At 44.2% G+C, this 5,000-nt stretch overlaps 2 non-coding genes across 2 annotated transcripts; both read right to left on the bottom strand.

The window, feature by feature from the left end:
- Window positions 1–204: 204 nt before the first annotated feature.
- Window positions 205–361, bottom strand: LOC123719679. The gene has a single exon (XR_006755746.1). It is a non-coding gene; the product is annotated as a 5.8S ribosomal RNA (ribosomal RNA).
- A 352-nt stretch (window positions 362–713) lies between these two features.
- Window positions 714–2,620, bottom strand: LOC123719680. The gene has a single exon (XR_006755747.1). It is a non-coding gene; the product is annotated as a small subunit ribosomal RNA (ribosomal RNA).
- Window positions 2,621–5,000: the final 2,380 nt, after the last annotated feature.

The raw sequence follows: 5,000 nt of genomic DNA, 5'->3' as shown, positions 1-5,000 counted from the left end.
CAAAAGTATCGTATAGACGTGGCTTAACACGGCCAATACGGATGACGAGTCGTAATCGAACATATATTCGAACGGATCGTTCGGCCGCTCGGCGGCCTAGCGAAACCGTCAATTGCACGCGCGACAGAGATGCGGCGCTACGACCGGAGTCGCAGCGATCGCCGCTCGTCACGCGAACAGTGTGGCTTTTTGTTTTTATGCAGCCGGCCCTCAGACAGGAGTGGTCCTGGATATTTCTCCACGGACCGCAATGTGCGTTCGAAATGTCGATGTTCAAATGTGTCCTGCAGTTCACACTATGACGCGCAGTTAACTGCGTTCTTCATCGACCCGCGAGCCAAGTGATCCACCGTTCAGGGTAATCGTTTTGTTTTTGTGTGTGTTTTTGTATGAGAAAATATAAAAGGTGCGAAAAAATTAAACAAAAAAATTTGAAAATAATACTTATCATTAACGTGTACGACAAATGAAAAGAAAGAAAATCTCTTTTATTTGCGTGGTTGTACACAAAAATTATAAAATATTATTTCAAAGTATCAATAGGCGATAGCGAACGCTAATCAAAGCGTGTCGCAACGCACACGTCGCGAATCGACGAGAGAGAGTCAACCGTCTCGGATTCGATTTTGATTCGTATCATTCACGTGTTTTTGTATTTTTTTCTTTTTTTGCGAGTCTTTGACAACAACAAAACAAAAAGAAAAAACCAACGTTAATGATCCTTCCGCAGGTTCCCCTACGGAAACCTTGTTACGACTTTTACTTCCTCTAAATGATCAAGTTTGGTCAACTTCCCAGCAACGCCGACGGCCGTGAGGCCACCGCGTGTCGGTCCGAAGACCTCACTAAATCATTCAATCGGTAGTAGCGACGGGCGGTGTGTACAAAGGGCAGGGACGTAATCAACGCGAGCTTATGACTCGCGCTTACTAGGAATTCCTCGTTTATGGGGGATAATTGCAAACCCCAATCCCCAGCACGAAGGAGTTTCAACGGGTTGCCCGGGCCTCTAGGCCAGGGAGAACATGTTGATTCCTTCAGTGTAGCGCGCGTGCGGCCCAGGACATCTAAGGGCATCACAGACCTGTTATTGCTCAATCTCGTGCGGCTCGAAGCCGCCGGTCCCTCTAAGAAGAATTTTAATACGTCGCCAGTGAGTTGCGCTCCCCGAGAGTCGCGCACACCTTGAATGACGACGCCTATTTAGCAGGCTAGAGTCTCGTTCGTTACCGGAATTAACCAGACAAATCGCTCCACCAACTAAGAACGGCCATGCACCACCACCCACCGAATCAAGAAAGAGCTGTTAATCTGTCAATCCTTCCGGTGTCCGGGCCTGGTGAGATTTCCCGTGTTGAGTCAAATTAAGCCGCAGGCTCCACTCCTGGTGGTGCCCTTCCGTCAATTCCTTTAAGTTTCAGCTTTGCAACCATACTCCCACCCGGAGTCCAAAATCTTTGGTTTCCCGGAAGCTGCCCGCCGAGCCATTGTAGTAACGTCGGCGGATCGCTAGATGACATATTTACGGTTAGAACTAGGGCGGTATCTAATCGCCTTCGAACCTCTAACTTTCGTTCTTGATTGATGAAAACACCTTTGGCAAATGCTTTCGCTGATGTTCGTCTTGCGACGATCCAAGAATTTCACCTCTAACGTCGCAATACGAATGCCCCCAGTTATCCCTATTAATCATTACCTCGGAGTTCTGAAAACCAACAAAATAGAACCGAGATCATATTCTATTATTCCATGCACGAAATATTCAAGCGGCATTTTGAGCCCGCTTTGAGCACTCTAATTTGTTCAAAGTAAAATTGTCGGCCCACCTCGACACTCACCGAAGAGCACCGCGATAGGATTTTGATATTGAACCGGCGTTTTACCGCCGGCTCACCGACGATATGCTCCGCAGACGTGTCAGTATCACCGCGGATGCGGTGCACCGACAGCGCGGCGCACAAATGCAACTACGAGCTTTTTAACCGCAACAATTTTAGTATACGCTATTGGAGCTGGAATTACCGCGGCTGCTGGCACCAGACTTGCCCTCCAATTGTTCCTCGTTAAAATATTTAAAGTGTACTCATTCCGATTACGAGGCCTCGTAAGAGTCCCGTATCGTTATTTTTCGTCACTACCTCCCCGTGCCGGGAGTGGGTAATTTGCGCGCCTGCTGCCTTCCTTGGATGTGGTAGCCGTTTCTCAGGCTCCCTCTCCGGAATCGAACCCTGATTCCCCGTTACCCGTGACAACCATGGTAGTCGCAGAAACTACCATCGAAAGTTGATAAGGCAGACATTTGAAAGATGCGTCGCCGGTACTGGACCGTGCGATCGGCAAAAGTTATCCAGATTCATCAAAATTAACGACTTCGGACGCATGGCCCTCCGCCGATTGGTTTTGATCTAATAAAAGCACTCATCCCATCACTGGTCAGAGTTCTGATTGCATGTATTAGCTCTAGAATTACCACAGTTATCCAAGTAACTGAGTAAGATCTAAGGAACCAAAACTGATATATTGAGCCATTCGCGGTATCGCCTTAATACGGCTTGCACTGAGACATGCATGGCTTAATCTTTGAGACAAGCATATAACTACTGGCAGGATCAACCAGGGAGCTGCTTACGCAAACGACACGCCTACACCGCGGTCACGCGGCTTCGGCGAGCCGCTGGCTCGGCGGCGTCGAGGGGCGCGCGCTTGCGCGCGCGCCTTCTCGACACGCGTGAACGTAACGCGTCGAATTTGCACGCGACGCGACGTTCGCGCTTCATATCGATAGACTAACTTTGACCGGTCTACGAGCGGCCGTCCCGTCACGATCTCGCAACGAGGTGATGTACAACGATGCTCGACCACTGTGAGGGACATAAAAACTGCAACGAACACGACCCCGCGGGCGGGAATCGATGTTGTGACAATTTGAAAATTGAACATTCATCTAAACGCAACTTCTCAATTTTTATTCAATACGTTATTGTAAACATATTAAAACTCGGCTGGCAATTACATGCGCACACACACGCATGATTCGCACTAGATACGATCAACGCCCGGAGCTTGAGGGATAAATTCCAACACGACGCTGCGCACACCGTTTCGGACAGATGGGCGCGTGTGCGTCCTCTTTTATACATTCTTTACATATACGGTCGCCGTGGCGACCGCGCACGTGTCGAAACACGCTAGGCGCCCTGCGTTGAGGTGTGCCTAGAAGCGTATATCTTTTAACATCACAGATAACACCGGGGGAGACGGTCCCAAATCTTGGTCGATTGGTAACATCACCATACGGTCTGCGAACGCGGTGCTATAATATAATTTTATATTATATTATATAAAATATGAGGAGGAGTAGTATGTATATTCTTTGTTATTTTGTGTTGACACAAGAGAGATATATAAAATGTACTATACACCACACACACAGAGAGAGAGAGAGCTGGGAAAGATCTCGGCGGTCTCGCATTCGAAATACGAATTTGATATAATTTCCTCCGAAAATCCATACCCATATCTATATCATCCATGCGCGAATATATGTATATAATATTCTCACACTTCGCACAAACACAAAAACAAGAACACATTCTATTCTCTCTCGTCCGTCGTTCGTGTCTATTTGAGACGAACGACGCGCGGCAACGAGAACGAGTCGACGCTGTGCGCACGACTGTTTCGCTCCACATCTATACCGAGAGCAATAGTCCGCGTCGGCATTGGAGCGGACGTCGAATGTTTCTCGTAGAGCGAGCGAGAGAGAGACGATTTTTCATTTTATTATGTATGTGTATTGGCGTGCAGTAGTAGCACGTAGTAGTACTAGTAGTAGTAGTAAAAAAAATATTATTATTTATTTTATTGACTGATATGATTTTGTTTGTTTTCTTTTTTTTGAATAGACATTTGTATTGATAGATATGTTTCTCGTTGAAGCTCGCAGCACACGCTCAGAGAAATGGCAATGTGGGTTTATTTGAAGAAAAGAAAAAACAAAAAAAACAATTATATTTATTAATAATATGTATGTATGTATGTATGTATGTATGTATGTATGTATAATAATGAATTATAATAATTATTCCGATGCAACGTCAGAGGAAAATGTTTCTCGTACAGGTGCGGCGCGCGACGGCCGGCCGCTCGACAGTTTCGCGCCGAATGTTTCTCGTTGAAGCTCGCAGCACACGCTCAGAGAAATGGCAATGTGGGTTTATTTGAAGAAAAGAAAAAACAAAAAAAACAATTATATTTATTAATAATATGTATGTATGTATGTATGTATGTATGTATGTATAATAATGAATTATAATAATTATTCCGATACAACTGTCAGAGGAAAATGTTCTCGTACAAGATCGCCACGCGACGCGACAAGATGCCGTTCAACGGCACGATATCTACAACTCTGTCGATAGATATGTAGATAGTATCTACTCTGTCAAGTATATGTGTGTAACGTGTGGTGGTGTGTGGTGTGGGGTTTTGTTAGCGATAGCGATACGTTTCTAGTTAAAATTGAATATTTAAAAATAAAAACTCTTCTGGTAAGAAAAACTATTTATGGTTTATTATGGTGTGTCTAGTGCAACAACATCAACATTGTCATAATCATAATAATATAATTATTATTAGGGCTATAGGTTAACCTTCCAAATAGGGACCGTCGATTTAAATGTCGATATTTTTAATTATTCTAGATAGTACTCACTAAAAGAAACTTAAGTGCTTGCTTACTTACTTACTTACTTACTTAGTTGATTGAGTTTTTTTTTTGTTTTTTTGAAACTTTTTCATACAAAATTGATATATAAGACATATATGGCCGTTACCGACCGCCGACCAAAATCTATTTCATAAAACCGACATAAAATTGATGTCAAACGTCAATCACTTTGAGTTGACTAAGTGTAAGGGTTCAGATTATTTTGAAAGTATCGATCATTTGCGATGCATACGAGAAAAAGATCATTCATTTCAATTGTTTGTAAGTTGTA

The sequence above is a fragment of the Pieris brassicae genome, unplaced genomic scaffold (genome assembly GCF_905147105.1).
Source record: "Pieris brassicae unplaced genomic scaffold, ilPieBrab1.1, whole genome shotgun sequence".
Taxonomy (NCBI): Eukaryota; Metazoa; Arthropoda; class Insecta; order Lepidoptera; family Pieridae; genus Pieris; species Pieris brassicae.
The sequence above is the reverse complement of the archived record's forward strand: the minus strand, read 5'-3'. Positions and strand labels throughout refer to the sequence as shown.